General features: G+C 40.3%; 1 protein-coding gene across 2 annotated transcripts in view; it reads right to left on the bottom strand.

Moving 5' to 3' along the window:
- MYRIP (myosin VIIA and Rab interacting protein) overlaps positions 1–24,473 on the bottom strand; it is an 811,455-nt gene that overhangs the window by 739,734 nt on the left and 47,248 nt on the right. The window lies entirely within an intron of this gene.

Below are 24,473 nucleotides of genomic sequence, written 5' to 3' on the forward strand. Positions count from 1 at the left end.
TTTTTGCAGGACGAGTTGTACTTTTGAACGACATCATTGGTTTTACCATGCTGTGTAGCAGAAAACAGGAAAAAAAATCCAAGTGCATTGAAATAGCAAAAAATTTGCAATCCCACACTTGTAATTTGCTTGGCTTTTTTACTAGGTTCACTAAATGCTAAAACTGTCCTGCAATTATGATTCTTCAGGTCATTACGAGTTCAAAGACACCAAACATGTATAGGTTCTTTTTTATCTAAGTGGTGAAAAAAAATCCAAATTTTGCTTAACCCCTTTACCCCCAAGGGTGGTTTGCACGTTCATGACCGGGCCAATTTTTACAATTCTGACCAATGTCCCTTTATGAGGTAATAATTCTGAAACGCTTCAATGGATCCCAGTGATTCTGACAAGGTTTTCTCGTGACATATTGTACTTCATGTCAGTGGTAAAATTTCATTCATATAACTTGTGTTTATTTGTGAAAAAAACGGAAATTTGGCGAAAATTTCGCAATTTTCCAACTTTGAATTTTTATGCCCTTAAATCACAGAGATACGGCAAACAAAAAACTTAATAAGTAACATTTCCCACGTTTACTTTACATCAGCACAATTTTGGAACCAAAATTTTTTTTTGTTAGGAAGTTATAAGGGTTAAAAGTTGACCAGCGATTTCTCATTTTTACAACACCATTTTATTTTTACGGACCACATCACATTTAAAGCCACTTTGAGGGGTCTATATGATAGAAAATACCCAAAAGTGACAACATTCTAAAAACTGTACCCCTCAAGGTGCTCAAGACCACATTCAAGAAGTTTAATAACTCTTCAGGTGCTTCACAGGAATTTTTTGAATATTTAAAAAAAAATTAACATTTAACTTTTTTTCACAAAAAAAATATTTCAGGTTCAATTTTTTTTATTTTACCAAGGGTAAAAAGAGAAATTGGACTGGAAAAGTTATTGTGCAATTTGTCCTGAGTACGCTGATACCTGATATGTGGGGGGGAACCACTGTTTCGGTGCATGGCAGAACTCAGAAGGGAAGGAGCGCCGTTTGACTTTTTTCAATGCAAAATTGGTTGGAATTCTGATCGGACGCCATGTCACATTTGGAGAGCCCCTGATGTACCTAAAAAGTGGAAACCCCCCACAAGTGACCACATTTTGGAAACTAGACCCCCCAAGGAACTTATCTAGATATGTGGTGAGAACTTTGAACCCATAAGGGCTTCACAGAAGTTTATAACGTACAGCTGTACAATTATAAAATCATAATTTTTCCACAAAAATGATCTTTTCACCCTCAATTCTTACTTTTCCAAGGGTAACAGGACCCTAAAAGTTATTGTGCAATTTGTCCTGAGTGCGCTGATACCCCATATGTGGGTGTAAATGACTATTTGGGTGCATGGCAGAGCTCGGAAGGGAAGCAGCGCCATTTGACTTTTTTGGCTGGAATTGAGATCGGACACCATGTCGCATTTGGAAAGTCCCTGATGTACCAAAACAGTGGAAACCCACCACAAATGACACCATTTTGGAAACTAGACCCCCCAAGGAACTTATCTAGATGTTTGGTGAGAACTTTGAACCCCCAAGGGCTTCACAGAAGTTTATAACGTACAGCTGTACAATTATAAAATCATAATTTTTCCACAAAAATGATCTTTTCACCCTCAATTCTTACTTTCCCAAGGGTAACAGGACCCTAAAAGTTATTGTGCAATTTGTCCTGAGTGCGCTGATACCCCATATGTGGGTGTAAATGACTATTTGGGTGCATGGCAGAGCTCGGAAGGGAAGCAGCGCCATTTGACTTTTTTGGCTGGAATTGAGATCGGACACCATGTCGCATTTGGAAAGTCCCTGATGTACCAAAACAGTGGAAACCCCCCACAAATGACACCATTTTGGAAACTAGACCCCCTAAGGAACTTATCTAGATGTGTGGTGAGCACTTTGAACTCCCCCAGTGCTTCACAGAAGTTTATAACGTCCGGGCATGAAAATAAAAAAATCATATTTTTTCCACAAACATGATCATTTAGTCCCCATTATTTTTATTTTCCCAAGGGTTCCAGGAAAAAATAGACCACAAAAGTTGTTGTCCAATTTGTCCTGAGTACACTGATACTCAATATGTGGGAGAAAACTACTGTATGGGCACACATTGGGACTCGGAAGTGAAGTAGTGACGTTTTGGAATGCAGACTTTGATGGAATGGTCTGCGTGTGTCATGTTGCCTTTGGAGAGCCCCTGATGTACCTAAACAGTGGAAACCCCCCACAAATGACACCATTTTGGAAACTAGACCCCCTAAGGAACTTATCTAGATGTGTGGTGAGCACTTTCAACCCCCAAGGGCTTCACAGAAGTTTATAATGCCCGGGCGTGAAAATAAAAAAATCTTATTTTTTCCAAAAACATGATCATTTAGTCCCCTATTTTTTTATTTTCCCAAGGGTACCAGGAGAAAATAGACCCCAAATGTTGTTGTCCAATTTGTCCTGAGTAGGCTGATACCCCATATGTGGGGGGTAAAACACTGTTTGGGCGCATGGCAGAGCTTGGAAGGGTAGGAGCACCATTTGACTTTTTCAACGCAGAATTTGCTGGAATTGAGATCAGACGTCATGTTGCGTTTGGAGAGCACCTGATGTGCCCAAACAGTGGAACCCCCCAATTCTAACTCCAACCCTAACCCCAACACACCCCTAACCCTAATCTCAGCCCTAACCCTAGCCCTAGCCCTAACCCTAATGGGAAAATGGAAATAAATTTTTTTAATTTTATTATTTTTCCCTAACTAAGGGGGTGATAATGGGGGGTTTGATTTCCTATTTATGGCGGTGTTTATTTTTGGCAGCTGTCACACGCTAAAAGACGGTTTTTATTGTAAAAATAGTTTTTGCATCACCACATATTGAGAGCTATAATTTTTCCGTATTTTGACTCACTGAGTCATGTGAGGTCTTATTTTTTGCGGGACAAGTTGACGTTTTTATTGGTATCATGTTCGGGCACGTGACATTTTTTGATCCCTTTTATTCTGATTTTTGGGATGCAAAAAAGAACAAAAACCAGCGTTTCATGAATTTCTTTTGGGGGGTGCGTTTACACCGTTCCGCGTGCGGTAAAATTGATAAAGCGGTTTTATTCTTCGTGTCAGTACGGTTACACCAATACCTCATTTAGGCCGCCTTTTTTGTTTTGGAGCTTTTATGCAATAAAAACAATTTTATATAAAAAATAATTATTTTTGCATCGCTTTATTCTGCGAGCTATAACTTTTCTATTTATTCTCTGATGATGCTGTGTTGTGGCTCGTTTTTTGCGGGACAAGATGACGTTTTCAGCGGTACCATGGATATTTATATGCATCTTTTTGATCGCGCGTTATTGCACTTTTTGTTCGGCGGTATGATAATAAATCATTATTTTTTGCTTCGTTTTTTATTTTTATTTTTTAAGGGGTTCGCTAAAGGGGCTAACTAATGGGACAGTTTTATAGGGCGGGTCCTTACGGACACGGTGATACCAAATATGTGTACTTTTATTGTTTTTTTTTATTTCCAAAAAATGAATTTATTAGGGAATTTTTATTTTTTTTTAAATTTATGTAGCGATTTTTTTAAAATAATTTTTACACTTTTTTTTAACTTTATTAGGTTGTCCCAGGGGGGACATCACTGTCCTGTGACAGATCGCTGATCGGTCACATCACAGATTACTGTGACAGATCAGCAATCTGACACAGGCAGTGTGCAGGTTTCCTCCTTGCCTGCCCTTTGCAGGCACTGAGGAAGCCAGCTCCCTGCAGGCATCCGAAGGTCCCCGCCACCATCTTGGATCCGGGGACCTGCAGGGAAAGAGCCCCCCGCAGCAGCGCTGCACATTGCGCTGCTGTGGGGGGCTCAGGGAAGCACGGAGGGAGCCCCCTCCCTGCCGATGCTTCCCTTTAACCCTCGGTACACCGCGATCGTGTTTGATCACGGTGTGCAAGGGTTTAACGTGTCCCGGGCGGTCCGTGACTGCCCCTGACACATAGTGCCGGGTATCAGCTGTGATAATCAGCGATCACCACGTGGGTGCCGCTGATCTCGCTAGACGTACTATCCCGTCCATGGGCATAGGAGCCCGGGTCCCATGGACGGGATAGTACGTCTGATGTCAGAAAAGGGTTCAAAAAAAATTTGCGCCATTTTCCGATACCTGTAGCGTCTCCATTTTTCATGATCTTAGGTTGGGTGAGGGCTTATTTTTTATGTGCCGAGATGAAGTTTTTAATGATATCATTTTGGTGCAGATATGATTTTTTGATTGTCCGTTATTGCATTTTAATTCAATGTCGTGGCGACCAAAAAAATGTAATTCTGCCGTTTTGACTTTGTTTCTCACTACGCTGCTCAGTGATCAGGGTAATCCTTTTTTTAATGATTGATCGTGCAATTCTAAATGCGGCAATTCCAAATATGTGTATTTTTTATTTTATTTTTATTGTTTTATTTTGAATCGGACGAAAGGAGGGTGATTTGAACTTTTATATTTTTTATATTTTTAAAAACATTTGGTTTTTACTTTTGGCATGCTTTAATAGTCTCCATGGGAGACTAGAAGCTGCCGCACCTCGATCGGCTCTGCTATATAGAGGCGATGGTCCCTGGCTGACCTGAGGTGAACTGATGAGCGTAGGAAAAAATGCAGAAACTTTCCCATGCTCATTAGTTCATCTCCGGGCAGCCAGGGAGGCTGCGCAGAGAAAAACTAATTCATTCTGGCAGTAGTTTAGAGCGGGCTGGTTGCATTAGCACCGGTCCTGTTCTAAACCACTTTACCCCTTCAGATGGATTGCAGTGGGGAACCTGACTGACCAGCGGAGAGGTAAGGATAGTGTTGCTTTTTTGTTTTATTTTTGTTACAGGTTGATGGGGTTTTTTTGGATTAGAAGAGGAATAAATCTTGTCAAAAACTTGGTGTCTTTATTTCATTAAAAGAATTTTTCATTAATGTCTGTGTGTGTTTTCTTAACCGTTTAATAGTCTAGTGTTAATAATGGATTGGTGCCTTATTGACACCTCTCCATTATTAATCCGGCTTAATGTCACCTTCCAATAGCAAGGTGACATTAACCCATTAATATTAGCCCATATCCCACCACTACAAGGGAGAGGGATGAGAGAGGATAAGTGCCAGAAAAGGCGCATATTATAGATGCACCTTTGCTGGGGTGTCTGGGGGCAGATTTTTGTAGCCAAGGGGGGGGGCAAAAACAATGGTCCCTCTCAAGGCTAATAAAATCTGCCCTCACTCACTGGCTTTACCTCTCTTGGTGAGAAATTGCTACGGGAGCCCACGCAATTTTTTTCGATGAATTAACCCCTTTAGTTAACACCTACATGTACCAAATTTTACACACAAACCCTAATCTAATTATTAGTCTTGGAAATATAAAAAAAAAAATGAAATGAAATGGTTTACTGTATGTAAACCATGTGTCATTTCATGTCGGGTTTTGGAATGATTTTACAGAAGCCGGCAATTGAATTAGCGGCTATTCTGCAATGTAGAACGCTATGAAATGTAAATATATATATGTGTCTCAATGACATATATATATATATATATATATATATATATATATATATATATGCATTCTATGTGTCTCTATCTATTCTTTTGTTTCTTTATTAAACATGTCAGTGTGATTTTACTGTATTGCAAAATGAATTGCCGGCTTTTGTTAAAGGACATCGGGTGCGATTTTCTCGCAAGTCACACTTGTGACCCGTTTGTAATCCGATTTTTTATCGCACCCATAGACTTGCATTGGCGAGTCCGATCTGATAATCGGTGACAATCGCAGCATGCTGCAATTGTCTCGGCCCAAGGAAAACGGCCGAGGAAAAATCGGCTGATGGGAGCTGCTCCATAGATTAACATTGGGAAGATTGCAATGCAATTTTTTATCGTATTGCACTCGTCCGTTTTTGTCGCTAGTGTGACCCCAGCCTAACTCTCAATAAGACTTCTACACCTGTCCATAGGTATTTTGGTCCACTCCTTGTAAGTGAACTGCTCCAGTTGTCTCAGGTCTGAATGGTGCCTCTTCCAGACAGCATGTTTTAGCTCCTTTCACAAATGTTCAGTATGATTTAGATCAGGGTTTATAGAAGCCCAATTTACATTAGCCCAATGCTTGCACTTAGCCATTCTTGGATGTTTTTAGCTGGGTGTTTTGCTGGACAGGCTGAATACATGTGAGTAATGCCTGTTTGTTAGGGAATCTCCACATGTGTTCAAGCTGTCTAGCAGATGCAAATCATGCAGCTGATGCGACAAAAACTAAATCTCCGAGCACGTCAAAATACTCGGAGGACACCCGAGCATGCTCGGGAAAACCCGAGCAACGAGTATACTAGCTCATCACTAGAAATAACACAAAATCAAATTTAAATAATAGGTAATTTTCGGATTACACATTCCATTTAAAAACTACAATACTTAGTAAACAATAATAGGTATTTTCATGCATATATGTTTTTTTTGCAGTTCTGCACCACTTTTCAACTGCACTGACCATTTAGATGAACCTAAAAAAAGAAAAGTAACAATCTTTTTGGTTGATTTTTTTGTCATTTAAGTGAGGGCTTTCAGAAATCCTTGCAGAGGTCAATAAGAACAGAGCAGATGAGGTAGAGCATGCAGATCCTGTAAAATGAGGATAGTTATCTCTGCAGGGCTGTTCTTGTGATAACAGAGATCATTCTAGCTGAACTTAGCAGAACAATCTAAGCTTTCCGACTTCTATGCAGCTGTTTGAAGCTAACTACATGAATAATTACCACTGCAGACTTCTAGCTTAACTAATGAGTTCATAAACTATTAGAATTTCATTATACAGTATATATATATATATTTATATTTTATTAGAATATATTCTTTTTAAAGTGATACCAGCATTTTGAAATGGGTATAAATAAAAACCAAGACAACTTGTCCATAAAGAGATACTCTAGAAAGGGGTAGCAACCTGAAATGCAACAAAATTTTGAAGCAAATTGCTGTCGCAAATAAAGCTATGAATTGGTGTAAACTTAGTGTAAATATGCTTTAAATTAATTATTTAACTGTAAATATAGAAATTTTCATGAAAATGAAAATTCATTATTTTCTAATTATTCACAATTTTCATATTATTCATAATTTGAATAATTGAAACTCAAATTCAATTTAATACATTAATGATGTTGAGATGGAAGAGATACAAGGGATGTGCCTGCTTAATTGCTGATTGGTGGGTTGGCCATTTCTTGTTAGCCTTTACAATTAATTTTTCCCTCCTTACCAAATTTTTAATTCAGTCTCACATTCGGCTGAGATGTTAGTACTGTATAAGAGTGTCTTCAATGTCCAAGTTCTCTAAGGGCATAATTTCCTAGCAAGCAGTATAAGGAGCCTGTTTTACATCTAAATTGTATCCATAAGAATTCAAGACTTGAGGCAGTCAATAGGTAGGTCGAAAAGTCAAGGTTAATAAAAGAGTGATGGGTGATATACTTATTATCTCTTTTCCTAATGATGCCCACATTTTGAGTTTTGATAAACCAGTTCATTGTTGTCTATAGCAACTTTTTGCCAGTTGTAGAAATAGCAGAAAGGAGACTATAACCTATGCAGTCAACTTATGGCAACCATGTGCGTGTCAGGGTGGCAAACAGCTTCATCAATGAAGTCATTGTTCACTTTCTGGCATCAAATTCGGAGTAATGAAACCTTTCCAGCTTCTAAGACACTGGGAATGACAAAGAGTATTGGGTTTCTTTACCATGAGCGCAATGAAACCATGGAAGTTTCAGGATGATGAATCTGTCAAAGTTATTGAAAATGGTCAAATGGAGCCTTGATGCCTTTCCTGAGTATAATAAAATTACAGGTTATGATTATTAGATTACTGGTAATGGACTGCTAATTAAAGGAATTATTCTGATATTTGGTTCTTTTCTTCTGTATTAACATTGCAGAACATTATGGATGTGTACACATGTCTACTAGCTATTTCCATTTCTGAATCCCCTTTGGGATCATAAAAATAGATATAAAATGATCCAGGATCCATTCCTTTGATTCGAGAATGGAAATGTCACAAAATGTCTTCTGTTTAACTCTGTTTTTAGACAGATTATAAAATGTATATAGGAAAATAGATAGTGTCCATTCCAGGGTGATCAATCCCAAAAAAGTAAAGTTTACTCTGCCATTAAGTGAACAATATTTTGCCCTAAAAACCAATAACTAAAGCTAAAGAAAGAGCCATTATCAGAAGGATCTAGAATGTCCACAGCAAAGTGCATAAAGGTTGAGGTCATCAAACACCATTGTAATCAGTGGTTACTAGACAGCACCATACAGAGTATATGAATGTTGCATATAAATGAAATAACATACATCATGTCTTACTGAGTCCATAGCATATTAAAGCTGTATGTCATCAGGTGCCATGACGTATTTTACTCGTCTTGCATATGCAGGAGATTTCATGCTTACAGATATTTTTCATAGATGGTACAGATACGGGCAAGGATGCCTGTCAACCACTCTACGTCCTCTATCTGATGGATGACTTCCTTTCTTTGGCTGAGGACTGGTCTAATATTCCTAAGACTTTGTTTCAAACAATTCCGTTGTTCTGCTCAACCAGAAGAAATGAAGCAGGCAGACGTGTCGGATCTCGAATACTATAACAGGTTTCTGTCATGGAGTCTGTTTTCTGTAGATGTAAAATTCGACTTTACGTTCATAAGTTGCATTTCTGCAATGGACCGAAAGGCTGCAACCAAATTGGTGCAAACATGATGCAGATATACTGCACATTTCACATTCTACATTACACAGTTATAAAATGACATTTTGCAGTTTCAAATCTGCAATGCTGTTCAATTTACACTGCAGTCATTTTTTCTGAGGCACGTGTATGAGGTCTCATAAAATCAGATGCACTTTGCCTCAACTGTGCAGAAGAATTTCCATGAGAAGGTTTTGCTGCAATTTAGCTATGTGGAAATGAGTCATTTAGATACATTTGATCGACAGATGTTCCATTATTTGATTCTCTAGGAGACAGCCACCTGCCCATGAGTAAGTAAAAACTGAAAACAATTCTCTCCTTTAAATCCTTCCCGATCAGTGACACAGCGTATGCGTCATGAAAGTCAGTGCCAATCCGACCAATGACGCATATGCTATGCCATGACTTCAAAGCCCCCCTGTGGGTCAGGTGATTGGGGTCAATGAAAGGTCACCCGACCTGCAGGTACAGGGGGCTTTGTACTTCACCCCGGGGGGTGGATTCGCCCCCACGTGGCTATGATCGCTCTGATTGGCTGTTAAAAGTGAAACAGTCAGAGCAATAGTAATATTTCATCAATTAAATTTGATGAAATATTACAATCCAGCCATGGCCGATGCTGCAGTGACATCGGACATGGCTGGAGACACCGATCCGACCCCCCAACACCGTCTAACGGGGGCGATCTGCCCCCCCACCAAATGACAGCGGCGATCTGCCCCCCTCATCCCCCCAGTACCTAGCATGTCCCTCTGGCCGTCCCTGATCATGGGCGCCGCCATCTTGGAAAATGGCGGGCGCATGTGCAGTGCGCCCGCCGGAATCTGCAATGCTGCAGATTCATTCATTCATTTTGATCACTGTGATAAACTTTCACAGTGATCAAAATAAAAAAGTAAATAAATCTCCCCTTTATCACCCCCCGTCGGTAGGCGCAAATAATAAAATAAAGAAATTATTTTAACTTTTCCATTAGGGCTAGAATTAGGGTTAGGGTTGGAATTAGGGTTAGGGATGGAATTAGGGTTAGGGTTGGAAATAGGGTTAGGGTTGGAAACAGGGTTAGGGTTGGAATTAGGGTTGGAACTAGGGTTACGGTTAAACTTAGGGTTAGAATTAGGGTTAGGGTTGGAATTAGGGTTAGGGTTGGAATTACGGTTAAGATTAGGGTTAGGGGTGGGTTGGGGTTGGGAGTAGGGTTAGGCTTGTGGTTAGGGTTAGAGTTGGGATTAGGTTTAGGGGTGTGTTGGGGTTATGGTTGTAGTTATGACTAGGGTTAGGAATGTGTTGGGGTTAGGGTTGGAGATAGAATTGAGGGGTTTCCACTGTTTAGGCACATCACGGGGTCTCCAAAGGTGACATGGTGCCACCATTTATTCCAGCCAATTTTGCGTTCAAAAAGTCAAACAGTGCTCCCTCGAATCTGAGCCCCGACGTGTGCCCAAACAGTGGTTTACTCCCACATATGGGGTATCAGCATACTCAGGAAAAATTGCACAACAACGTTACCCTTGGAAAAATTAAAAATTGGGGGCTAAAAAAATTATTTTCGTGGAAAAAAAATTATTTTTTTTTTTCACGGCTCTGCGTTATAAACTTCTGTGAAGCACTTGGGGGATCAAAGTGCTCACCACACATCTAGATAAGCTCCTTGGGGGTCTAGTTTCCAAAATTGGGTCACTTGTGGGGAGTTTCTACTGTTTAGGCACATCAGAGGCTCTGCAAATGTAGATGATGCCCGCAGACCATTCCATCAAAGTCGGCATTTCAAAACACCACTACTTCCCTTCCGAGCCCCGACGTGTGCCCGAACAGTGGTTCTCCCCACATATGGGGTACCAGCGTACTCAGGACAAACTGGACAACAACTTTTGGGGCAAAATTTCTCCTGTTACCCTTGTGAAAATAAAAAATTGTGGGCTAAAAAATAATTTTTGAGGAAAAAAAATTTGTTTTTTATTTTCACGGCTCTGCGTTATAAACTTCTGTGAAGCACTTGGGGGATCAAAGTGCTCACCACACATCTAGATAAGCTCCTTGGGGGGTCTAGTTTCCAAAATTGGGTCACTTATGAGGAGTTTCTACTGTTTAGGCACATCAGAGGCTCTGCAAATGTCGATGACGCCCGCAGACCATTCCATCAAAGTCGGCATTTCAAAACGTCACTACTTCCCTTCCAAGCCCCGACATGTGCCCGAACACTGGTTCCCCCCACATATGGGGCACTAGCGTACTCAGGATAAACTGAGTACAATTCTGAGCACTGTTTCTTTATGTGGTAATAACTCTGGAATGCTTCCATGGATCCCAGTGATTCTGACAATGTTTTCTCGTGACATATTGTACTTCATGTTAGTGGTAAAATTTCATTCATATAAGTTGTGTTTATTAGTGAAAAAAACAAAATTTGGTGAAAATTTTGCAATTTTCCAACTTTGAATTTTTATGCCCTTAAATCACAGACATATAGCACACAAAAAACTTAACGTTTCCCACATGTTTACTTTACATCAGCACAATTTTGGAACCAACATTTTTTTTTGTTAAGAAGTTATAAGGGTTAAAAGTTGACCAGCAATTTCTAGTTTTTCCAACACCATTTTTTTTTCGGGACCACATCGCATTTGAAGTCACTTTGAGGGGTCTATATGATAGAAAATACCCAAAAGTGACACCATTCTAAAAACTGCAGCCCTCAAGGAGCTCAAAACCACATTCAAGAAGTTTATTAACCTTCATGACCGGAGCTTTTTTCGATTTTTCGTTTTAGTTTTTTGCTCCCCTCCTTCCCAGAGCCATAACTTTTTTATTTTTCCATCAATATGGCCGTGTGAGGGCATATTTTTTGCGGGACGAGTTGTACTTTTGAACAACATCATTGGTTTTAGCATGTAGTGTACTCGAAAATGGGAAAAAAATTCCAAGTGCGGAGAAATTGCAAAAAAGTGCAATTCCACAATTGTTTTTTGCTTGGCTTTTTTGTTAGGTTCAATAAATGCAAAAACTAACCTGCCGTTTGATTCTCCAGATCATTACGAGTTCATAGACACAAAACAAGTCTATATTCTCTTTTATCTAAGTGGTGAAAAAAAATCCAAATTTTGCTACAAAAAAGAAAAAAATGTGCAATTTTCTGAGATCCGTAGCGTTTCCATTTTTCGTGATCTGGGGTTGGGTGAGGGCTTATTTTTTGCAGGCCGATGTGACGTTTTTAATGCGACCACTTTTGTGCAGATACGTTCTTTTGTTTGCCCGTTATTGCATTTTAATGCAATGACGAGCGACCAAAAAAACATAATTCTGGCGTTTTGAATTTTTTTCTAGCTACACCGCTTAGCGATCGGGTTAATGCTTTTCTTTATTGATAGATTGGGCGATTCTGAATGTGGCGATACCTAATATGTGTTTGTGTGATTATTTTATTGTTTTATTTTGATTGGGGTGAAAGGGGGGTGATTTGAACTTTTAGGATTTTCTATTTTTTTTATTTTTAAACTTTTTTTTCACTTTTGGCATGCTTCAATAGCCTCCTATTGAAGCATGCACAACTCGATCAGCTCTGCTACATATGAGCGATGAGCAGATCGCCCATATGTAGCAGATTTACTGCTGTGCTTTGAGGGCCGGCCACCGGGCGGCGCTCAGAGCGATCTGACTGGAACAACCATAGAGGTCTCTATGAGACCTCTGGTTGTCCAGGCAATGTGTCATCATCCCTCGATCACGTGACGGGGGTCGGTGATGAGCTCACTTCTGGCTCGACGGCCAGAAGCGCTAGTTAAATGCCCGCTTGACATCGGGATTTAACTAGTTAATAGGCGTGGATGGCGTTTATAACAGCTGACATGTTGCGGCTTTAAGGTGGGCTCACCGCCTGAGCCCCCCTCAAAGCAGGGGAGTCTGACCGCTGACGTACTATCCCATCAGCAGTCAGAAAGGGGTTAACCCTTCAGGCGCTTCACAGGAATTTTTTGAATGTTTAAAAAACTGAACATTTAACTTATTTTCACAAAAAAATTATTTCAGGTCCAACTTTTTTATTTTATCAAGGGTAACAGGAGAAGTTGTACTGCAAAAGTTATTGTGCTATTTGTCCTGAGTATGCTGATAGCTGATATGTGGGGGGGAACCACTGTTTCGGCGTATGGCAGAGCTCGGGAGGAAAGGAGCGTTTTTTGACTTTTTCAACGCAAAATTGGCTGGAATTGAGATCGGACGCCATGTCACGTGTGGAGATGTGCCTAAACAGTGGAAACCACCCACAAGTGACCCCATTTTGGAATCTAGACCCCCCCCAAGGAACTTATCTAGATATGTGGTGAGAATTTTGAACCCCCAAGGGCTTCACAGACATTTATAACGTACAGTCGTACAATTAAAAAATCATATTTTTTCCACAAACATGATCTTTTAGTGTTAGGGGCTGGCGGAACGCACCAAATAATAAAAGATGATATTATGGTGCGTTCGCAGCCCGGGGTCCACCGTGCAGAGATATTAACTGCTGCTCGGTAATGGCGGACACTAAACGGCGGTATAACAAGTACACACGGGTTAACTTCACCCGGTGAATATGAGGCGGACCCTGTTGCTTCACAGGGTCGTGATACTGCAGAGTGATCGCTAGTGTTTTGGTCACAGGACCCTGCCCCAATGACACGGGGTTAGGGTCCCTCTAGACCCACTAGTGTTCGGCGCAACTGCAGAGCCAGAATACACTAAACTAAAGATAAAGCAGACAATGTGCTTATAGCGCCGCACTGGCGGATGCCACTAACCAGCCTAAGCTTAGAACTGGAAAGCGCTGTATTGGCACACGGCGCAGCTCTGACGGTCGCTGCTGTAGATGCAGTACAGTAGTGCCTTGTACTGGATGGCACAATCTGGCGTTAAGTGTGGTGCTGAGAACTGGGTGCACCATGGCACATAAGCAAAGCCACTAGTAGGCGCTCACTTTAACACCAATACCCTATACACAGCCAGAGGGTGGGAGTCTTAATGAGTCAGTCACCTGAATGCATGCATCAATCTTCACACACACAACTACAAATTACTGTCTATACTAGCGCATGACCTATCGGCCATGCGAACCTTTTATAGCAGCGTCCTTCTGGGACCTTCCCCATGGGCCAATCAGGGAAGCAACAGGCCCTGAGCATGTGACCCCTGACCTCCAATGAGCGGTCAACCCATGGGCATGCTCAGTAGCCCAAAAGAAGGACTTAGTCCCCAGAGCTGCTCGCTGCTGGCTAGCGTGAGTTGCTATAGCTGGACCAGAGGTAGCAGCAGAAACTAAACTGACTGTGCTAGCCTGAGTAAGATTTTGGAATCGAAGTCTCTGCTGAGCATCCTCCTCAGCGGTTGAAGAGGAATGGGAGACCACAGAAAGCAAGGCTCGGGATTCCTCCTGTGAAGAGGCAGGAACCCGACGCCTAACACTTAGTCCCCAATTTTTTACTTTCCCAAGGGTAACATGAGAAATTGGACCACAAATGTTGTTGACTAATTTGTCCTGATTATGCTGATACTCCATATGTGGGGGTAAACCACTGTTTGGGCTCATGGCAGAGCTTGGAAGGTAATGAGCACCGTTTGACTTTTTCAACACAGAATTGGCTGGAATTGAGATCAGATGCCATGTTGCGTTTGGAGAGCCACTGATGTGCCTAAACATTGGCAACCCCCCAATTCTAACTCCAACCCTAAACCCCAACACACCCCTAACCCTAATCTCAGCCCTAGCCCTTACCCTAGCCCTAACCCTAATGGGAAAATGGAAATTAATACTTTTTTAATTTTATTATTTTTCCCTAAATAAAAGGGTGATAAAGGGGGGGGTTGATTTACTCTTTATGGCGGGTTTTTATGTTTGGCAGCTGTCACACGCTAAAAGACGCTTTTTATTTTAAAAAGTTTTTGGATCACCACATTTTGAGAGCTATAATTTTTCCATATTTTGACCCACAGAGTCGTGTGAGGTCTTATTTTTTGCAGGACGAGTTGACATTTTTATCGGTATCATTTTCGGGCACATGACATTTTTTGCTCGCTTTTTATTCCGATTTTTGGGACGCAGAATGAACAAAAAACAGCATTTCATGAATTTCTTTTGGGGGGGCATTTACACCATTCCACATGTGGTAAAATTGATAAAGCGGTTTTATTCTTTAGCTCAGTACGATTACAGCGATACCTCATTTATATCTTTTTTTATGTTTTGGCGCTTTTATACAATAAAAACAATTTTATATAAAAAATTATTTTTAGATCGCTTTATTCTGCAAGCTATAACTTTTTTAGTTTTTGCTGATGACACTGTTTGGCGGCTCATTTTTTGCGGTACAAGATGCAAGATGACATTTTCAGTGGTACCATATATATATTTATATACGTCTTTTTGATCACGTGTTATTGCACTTTTTGTTCGATGGTATGATGATAAAGCATTGTTTTTTGCCTTGTTTTTTTTTAAGGGGTTCACTAAAGGGGTTAACTAGTGGGACAGTTTTATAGGATGGGTCGTTACGGACATGGCGTTACTAAATATGTGTATTTTTATTATTTGTTTTTTTATTTACAAAAGAAGGAATTTATTAGGGATTTTTTTTATTTAGGAATTTTTAAAAAATTATTTTTACACATTTTTTTTTTGCCCCAGGGGGCACATTACTACATAGTGTCAGATTGCTGATCTGACACTTTGCAATGCACTGTGTCAGATCCAGTGTTCAGCAGTCACGTGGTACCACTCATTAAAGTAATGAATATGCGCATATTTATTACTTTAATGAGCGGTACCACGTGACTGCTGAATACAGGAAGAGCTGCAGCACCGGAGACAATCTGAGAAGCAGGGACTGCATAGTCTTCTCTAGGAGAGGGTGATCATGATCTGACAGCCGCGCTCCCCCTCCCCCGCCGACCCCGGGACAATGACTCGAGTATAAGCTGAGAGGGGCACTTTCACCCTAAAAAAAAAGGGCTGAAAATCTCAGCTTATACTTGAGTCTATACGGTATTATTACTTTTGTCAGATTCAAGTTATTTCTGTCACCATTGTTGGTTTTTTTGTCATTAAACCAGGGGTTCCAACAATTTTGATCATTTGTGTATATCACACAATATAAGGTCCTTCACCTCCTTTCTCCTGCTCAACACTAACTTCTCCTTATTCCTCATTCTGAGGGTATGTGGACCAGTTGCGGATTTGATTGCGGATCCGCAGCATTTTTGGACATGCGGAATTGTATCAAATCCGCACTGTAGTGCACAACCAATGTTAGTGAATGGTAAATTAAGAATTGCTGTGCACATGCTGCGGAAAAATCCGTGCAGATTTGCAGCAGGTTTTTTTCAGCAGCATGTCAATTCTTTTTGTGAATCCGCAGCAGCATTTTTCAGTCTTACATATCTCTCTCTCACTCTCTGGACGCCCAATGGAGAAAGTTCAACCAAATCCATTCCCAGTACCATCAAATAAATCCACACAGCAAAAATGCATTAAAATCCACAGCAATTCCGCATGAAAACCGCAAATGTTTTTCCCTGCATTTTCTGCCAAGAGATGTGGATTCTCTGCAGAAAATTCCGCAGGCTGATCTGCAACGTGTGCACATATCCTAATTGTCAAACACTTTCTGTCTTGCTTTTCCTAATCTGAAAAATACTTTAATTTCTTTAATCTCTAATGAAAACAATCACTATTTTTCTATCATCCCATTTGTAAATGACACAAAGTATACATAAAATAAAATCACTTTAATTTCTCCCTCAACACTGTACACATGTGTAGTCTAAATGCATTAGCCTAAATATTATCTCATCACAATCCACCTCCACAATTTCTCGTCTTATAATTAACAATATACTTCCAATTCAACACGCCTCAGCTACCTCCTTCAATACATTATTTTTCCTTTCATTAAAATAATTACTACACCTATTCTACTCTCCCTTAGAACCAAGACACAGGTTCAGTCTATCTTTCTCTTCTTCAACCCAACCATCATTCCCTTCACCCACTTCCATTACTCTATTCTAAAGTTCTTTGTTTTCTCCCGTTCGCTTCTCCCTTTATATCTGTATCTTTCACTATCCACTTGTCTCCATGATGCCCCGACAACCTCCTTTTTTTCTTTTCCTCATTCTTTTTCAATCAATACCATCTCTGAAAAGTGGCACCATACACTCACACCTCCTAAATACAAATCACTGATCTATAACTACTTTATGAGTTCAAACCAGGGCTGTGGAGTCGGTAAGCCAAACCAAAGACTCTTGAGTCCTCAATTTCCCTGACATCCAACTCCACAGTACTGCCTCACTAGTGAGCATGTATACATAAAGTGCAGCAGAGATTAATCTCAACTAAAAGCTTAGAACAGAACAGACATTTATAGGACATTTTATAACTTTCCCAAATTCTTATGAATCCATTTACAGCACATCCTGCATTATATCACTGTACTCAATTTATTATATATTTTAGGAGTCACAGTTGGTCCATTTTATTCCAAAAGGAGAAAAAAGACTCCAGCATATAGAGCGCACACCCAAGACAATGAGGTATGTGATCAATACCTGTGCGCTCTATATGCTGGGGTCTTTTTTCTCCTTTTGATCATTTGTCTCTGCCTATGCATTGTGCAGCACACCTTGCTTATTTTCTAATTTATATATTTTTTTGCCCCTTGGTGGTGCTCCCTACCTCTTCTTCAGGTCATTTTTATTCCGACTCCAACTCCACCAAAATGGACACAGAATCCGACTTCGACTCCACAGCCCTGGTTCAAACGCTTAACATTTTCACCTTAACTATTTTTTTTTCCATTTTGTATTAATCATTTTTATTCAATCCTTTTATTATTCACGGCTTTCCTTATAACTACAGATATATAGTCATGCTGAAAGTCTTGGCACCCTTGTAAATGTTCCAGAAAATGAAGCATTCCGATTGTGTGTATTGGAACAACTCACAAAAAAATGAGAAAAAAAAAGAAAATTAGAGTTTCCCATGAAATCCCAAAGATGGGCAGGACAAAATTGTTGGCAACCTCGACTTAATATTTGGTTGCACACCCTTTGGAATAATAACTGCAATTGATCACTTCCTATAACTATGGAAAAGCTTTTTATACCGCTCAACTGGAACTTGTTTGCAAACTGCTCAAGAACTCTCATATTTGAAGGGTGCCATCTCCCAACAGAAATTTTAAGATCTCTCCACAGGTGTTCAGTGAGATTTAGATCCGGACCAATTGCTGGCCACTTCAGAACTCTCCAGCACTTTGTTTCCATCCATTTCTAGATGCTTCATTAAGAATGTTTGTGGTCATTGTCCTGCTGGAAGACTCATGACTTGGGATGCAAGCTCAGCTTTCTGACAGTAAGCACTACATTACGACCCAAAATACTTTGGTAATCTTCAAATTTCATGATGCATAGCATACAGTCAAGGCCACCAATGCCAGAGAGAGCAAAACAACTCCAAAATATCTTTGAACGACCATCATATTTGACTGTAGGTACTGTATTCTTTTCTTTGCAGGCCTCATTGTTTTTGGTAAACAGTAGAATGATCTGCTTTGCCAAAATGCTCTATATTGGTCTCCTCTGTCCAGAAGAGGCTTTTCCAGAAGGGGTTTGGCTTACTCTCATACATTTTGGCAAATGGCAGTCTAGCTTTTTTATGCGTATGTGTCAGCAGTGGTCTTCCTGGGTCTCCTGCCATAGCATTTCATGCCAGTCAAATTTTGACAGATCGTTCGCGCTGATACTGATGCACCCTGAGCCTGCAACACAGCTTGAATTTCTTTACAACTTGATTGGGGCTGTTTATCCACCATTTGGACTATCCTGCAATGCAACCTTTCATCACTTTTTCTCTGCCATCCACATCCAGGGAGATTAGTAACAGTGCCATGGGTTGTAAACTTCTTGATTATGTTGCACACCGTAGACAAAGGAACATCAATATCTTGGAGATGGACTTTTCACCATGAGAACCAAAATTCTTGAAAAATATTAACAATCTCAAAGTTACAGTATATCCCAATTCCCCAGACAGTTGTCTTCTCCTCTTTTTGTTCTCCATGCCTAGTGTGGCACACAGACACACAATGAAAATATTTACTCAACTTCTCTCCACCCATTTTATGTGGTTTTTGGTGTGATTTTCACATTGCCGACACCTGATACTTGCCACAGGTGAGTTTGAAAAAACATCACATGCTTCAAAGAAGTTTTTTACCCACAATTTTGGAAAGGTGCCAAAAATGTTGTCAAGCCCATTTATGGGGTTTTGTGTGAAATTATGCCTTTGCTTTTTTTGTGTTGCTCCAATACACACAGAAAATAAACACATGTATATCACGTGTGTAATTGAAATAATTTTCTGGGATACGCATTGTTTTCTTAGACACACTTTTTTTCTCTTAATGTCTAATTTTTTTCGGCCACTCTTTACACCACTTTATTGAAACTAACAACAAAATGCCATGCACACTCCCAGGAGGCACTTTTTAGGTCTTTTGCGACTTTTTTCAAAACTTATAGGGTTTATACTATCATTGCAGTTCTTCTGAGGAAGAAATAATCAGTATGACTACGAAACACATTGAGAATAGGGCATAAAATTGCATGATCTTCCATTATCACGATTCCTGGAATTATTTTGAAGTCAGTAGAGCATTTATCTGTTATCCACTTCTTCCCACTTATACGTGTAAACTGATATCTGTCAGCTTTATTTCACTGGATGCATAGCAAGGAAACAACAAAACTATAAATACAAAATCCCAAGCCTTGCTGAGATGCTAACTAAACCATGTAAATCCATGACTACTCAGACATGGCTGAGCTAGTCCGAGTCCGGTCACACAAAACAACTTTTGTCAGTAGCAACCAGAAATGCCTGGATTAATTTTCCATTGTCACAGCATTCATCCGCTATCCACTTCTTGCAGCTAATCTTTACATATTTGCGTTTTTCACAACTCAGCCAGGTGAGTACAAACATCGCTAATAGCGCACTGCATATCTGAAAAACGCCCTACGTGTCCTTCTTGTCATCTTTCAGTTTATCTTCAGTTTAAAAATATTGCTGCATTCAGAGTCCTCATTATGTGCCAAAAACAGACTGCACCCAGCAAAAGTGATCCTGCCCAATGGTTACATCTCAATTCCTGAACATGCCTTTGGTTAAAAGGTTATTCCATTTTCTGCCTTTCCTTGCCAAGATGTGAATAAGTCCATCGAGGTGGAAGTCACTGAATACAGGTTTATGAAAACAGCTGAGCACAGCTGCACTATGCTGTTTTCTTAACATTTTTTCTGGTGGCAGGCACCGCAAAGAAGTTATTTCCATCTCATCCTTGAAAGGCAATGATAGAAATAACTTTTAAAATTATAAGCATGAGTATGAGAAAAATGACTTTGGAATACCTATTCGCCACCCCTTCTTATTCAAAATTGAAATACTGCAGCGCGGACTAGTGAGTCTTTCTAACACTGTTGCCTTTTAATTTAAATAGGGATATGTTTAGCACTGAAAAACCATATAGTATGGAAGCATTATTTTGGTTACCTAAATGGTGCTGACAAGATCCCTTTAGGCAACGGTGAAAGTTTACTACCTATTAGTAAGTTCTAGTAATGCTACTTTTCCACTTCCATTAGTGTTGAATAGTATCTGCAGCTGCCAACATCTATAGAGCCGCACGAATAGGGCCTAAGGGAAACTAGTACTGACTTCTTGTAGTAATCAGATTTACAGTTGTGGCCAAAAGTATTGACACCCCTGCAATTCTGTCAGATAATACTCTTCCTGAAAATGATTGCAAACACAAATTCTTTGGTATTATTATCTTCATTTAATTTGTCTTAAATGAAAAAACACAAAAGAGAATGAAGCAAAAAGCAAAACATTGATCATTTCTCACAAAACTCCAAAAATGGGCCAGACAAAAGTATTGGCACCCTCAGCCTAATACTTGGTTGCACAACCTTTAGCCAAAATAACTGCGACCAATCGCTTCCGGTAACCATCTATGAGTTTTTTACAATGCTCTGCTGGAATTTTAGACCATTCTTCTTTGGCAAACTGCTCCAGGTCCCTGATATTTGAAGGTTGCCTTCTCCAAACTGCCATTTTTAGATCTCTCCACAGGTGTTCTATGGGATTCAGGTCTGGACTCATTGCTGGGCACCTTAGAAGTCTCCAGTGCTTTCTCTCAAACCATTTTCTAGTGCTTTTTGAAGTGTGTTTTGGGTTATTGTCCTGCTGGAAGACCCATGACCTCTGAAGGAGACCCAGCTTTCTCACACTGGGCCCTACATTATGCTGCAAAATTTGTTGGTAGTCTTCAGACTTCATAATGCCATGCACACGAACAAGCAGTCCAGTGCCAGAGGCAGCAAAGCAACCCCAAAACATCAGGGAACCTCCGCCATGTTTGACTGTAGGGACCGTGTTCTTTTCTTTTAATGCCTCTTTTTTTCTCCTGTAAATTCTATGCTGATGCCTTTGCCCAAAAAGCTCTACTTTTGTCTCATCTGACTAGAGAACATTCTTCCAAAACGTTTTAGGCCTTTCAGGTAAGTTTTGGCAAACTCCAGCCTGGCTTTTTTATGTCTCGGGGTAAGTGGGGTCTTCCTGGGTCTCCTACCATACAGTCCCTTTTCATTCAGACGCCGACAGATAGTACAGGTTGACACTGTTGTACCCTCGGACTGCAGGGCAGCTTGAACTTGTTTGGATGTTAGTCAAGGTTCTTTATCCAACATCCGCACAATCTTGCGTTGAAATCTCTTGTCAATTTTTCTTTTCCGTCCACATCTAGGGAGGTTAGCCACAGTGCCATGGGCTTTAAACTTCTTGATGACACTGCGCACGGTAGACACAGGAACATTCAGGTCTTTGGAGATGGACTTGTAGCCTTGAGATTGCTCATGCTTCCTCACAATTTGGTATCTCAAGTCCTCAGACAGTTCTTTGGTCTTCTTTCTTTTCTCCATGCTCAATGTGGTACACACAAGGACACAGGACAGAGGTTGAGTCAACTTTAATCCATGTCAACTGGCAGCAAGTGTGATTTAGTTATTGCCAACACCTGTTAGGTGCCACGGGTAAGTTACAGGTGCTGTTAATTACACAAATTAGAGAAGCATCACATGATTTTTCGAACAATGCCAATACTTTTGTCCACCCTCTTTTTTATGTTTGGTGTGGAATTATATCCAATTTGGCTTTAGGATAATTCTTTTTGTGTTTTTTCATTTAAGACAAATTAAATGAAGATAATAATAACAAAGAATTTGTGTTGGCAATCATTTTCAGGAAGAAACTGAGTATTATCTGACAGAATTGCAGGGGTGTCAATACTTTTTGCCACAACTGTAGGTAAAGCTTTTCATCATTTATGCAAGAACCTTATTGATCTTGTCAATATTGCTGTCCCTATATTACAATTTTTTCCATAACCAATTGACAAATATTATAGTATATTACCAATTTTTGGATGTCATAGAAAATATTAAGACCCATAACACAGCTCTGGTGAGGAGGCATTCACCCCCCTCCTCTCATACAAAATTTCCAATAGGAGAAAGAACTTACAATCTACAAAAATCTTTTGATAACAGGACCACATGTTTAACATATGGAAAGTGAGAAAATTGTGTATAATTAGGAGAAGAGTAAACTAATTAAAACTACTTTTGAAACCCAGACTCCCTGTAGTGCCCCAGTGACTGAAAAAGTATATCTGCTGTGGGGAAACAGCCATAGACTAAAGGCCCCATCACACACAGCGAGATCGCTAGCAAGATCTCTGATTTTGTGACGCAATAGCGATCTCGCTGTATGTGACACACATCAGTGACCGCCCCCCCGCCGGGTATCGCTGATCATGCTTGAACGTCCTGGGCCATTTTTCGATCATTGGACTCCTTCTGGCCAGCGCGCATCGCTGCGTGTGGCAACAGGAGACCGATGATCGGCGAGCTCCCAGCGCTGTAAGCAGATGCTGGGAGCTGGTATCTAAGATAAATATCGGGTAACTAAGCGTGCACGACACTTCGTTACCCGCAGTGTACCTTAGATACCTGCGTTCTCGCGCTAGGACGCTGGTATCCAAGGTAAACAACGGGTAACTAAGTGCTGCGTGCGCTTAGTTACCCAATATTTACCTTGGATACCAGCATCCTCACTGGTCCTGATTGCTGGTGAAGCTGCCTGTTTGGCAGCTCACCAGCGATCATGTAGCGAGGCACCAGCAATCCTGACAAGGTCGTATCTTTGTCGGGATCGCTGGTGCATGGTTTAGTGTGACGGGGCCTTAAGATTTGAAAGGAAGGATAGCAAATATCTAACACTTTCAGAGGTAACTATTTTTATCTCAGAAGAAACTGGATGTCTGCAACTAGTTGGTTCAGTGCAGATGGGAAGTTAGAAATACTGAAGTTTGTAGAGATCAGATATTTGTGAGATTCAGATTTTCAGCATTGTAGCGAGGGTACGGACGTGATGCACTCACTCACTTTGCCGTGGATTCACTAAAATTCCTTCAATTAAATAACAGCCTGATAGATGGTGCGAAGTGGGTCACGTCTGGTCTCAGGGAAACAGTAAAATCATGATAAAAGATATGACAGTAATATATCCTGCCTGTGAACCCCAGCGGCGTAAATATCATGGAAATTGGAAATCTCATAATTTTCTGAAACCGAAGACACATCCCATGACCAGCCCTATTGTGCGTCATCAAGGGGAGGTGGATGGGGGTAACTTAGGTGCTGATAAAAGGTCAAGGCGCCTTGTGATCTGTGTTCCTGCAGAGATACATATCAGTGTATGCATGATTCCCGTTCACTGGATGTTTCCAATCCAAGTGTTCTCCTTCACCAGCTGACATCTCTGTGAGCAGCGTAGTTTCTTTTGTTTCTCCTTTTGTTTTATGTAATTGTATATGCTGTATTGTTTTGTCCCATTTATAAAATATTTTGTATATTTTTTATAAACACTGCCTATTGTTCTGGATTAAATATAAAATGTAATAGTTCTGTTCCTATTGTTCTATAAACCATACTCCTGAAAGCCATACCTTACCAGAAACCCAGTGTCCGATCGACCTGTAATAAACAGTTGGTGGTTGCAGCGAGTAGTTATTTGGTTATCATGGAGGTAGAAGTGACCCTACCGAGATATATATATTTCATGTGTAAGAATTGAAGATGTATATACCATACGCTCACTGTTAGTTCTCCAATAGCAGGCCTATTAGTGGTAATAGCTGCAGATTACTCTAGTTACAAAAGTTGACTTGCTTCCTCCTTCATGTCTCGCTAACTATTGTAAACCTCTAGTAGCATGCTTGCACTTTAACCACTGCACCTTTTCATCCCTGATTACTGCTATACCTGGTAGCTTATTTTGCACCTTATTATATGGTTTTGTCTCTGCAAGTAATCTAAGTATATATTTGCACAAGTATTGAACATTATCTAGCACTATGCACTTTAATATTATTTATTTATTGCCTTTGGATGTAGAAATAGCAAGTAATTTGAAAGAGAATATATATGCAGACAATCTGTTGTGAGGAGCCATAAAGGTTTTTATATAGAGCCATAAGTTGTATGG

The sequence above is a fragment of the Dendrobates tinctorius genome, unplaced genomic scaffold, assembly GCF_039654945.1.
Source record: "Dendrobates tinctorius isolate UK_male_01 unplaced genomic scaffold, ASM3965494v1 ptg000162l, whole genome shotgun sequence".
Taxonomy (NCBI): domain Eukaryota; kingdom Metazoa; phylum Chordata; class Amphibia; order Anura; family Dendrobatidae; genus Dendrobates; species Dendrobates tinctorius.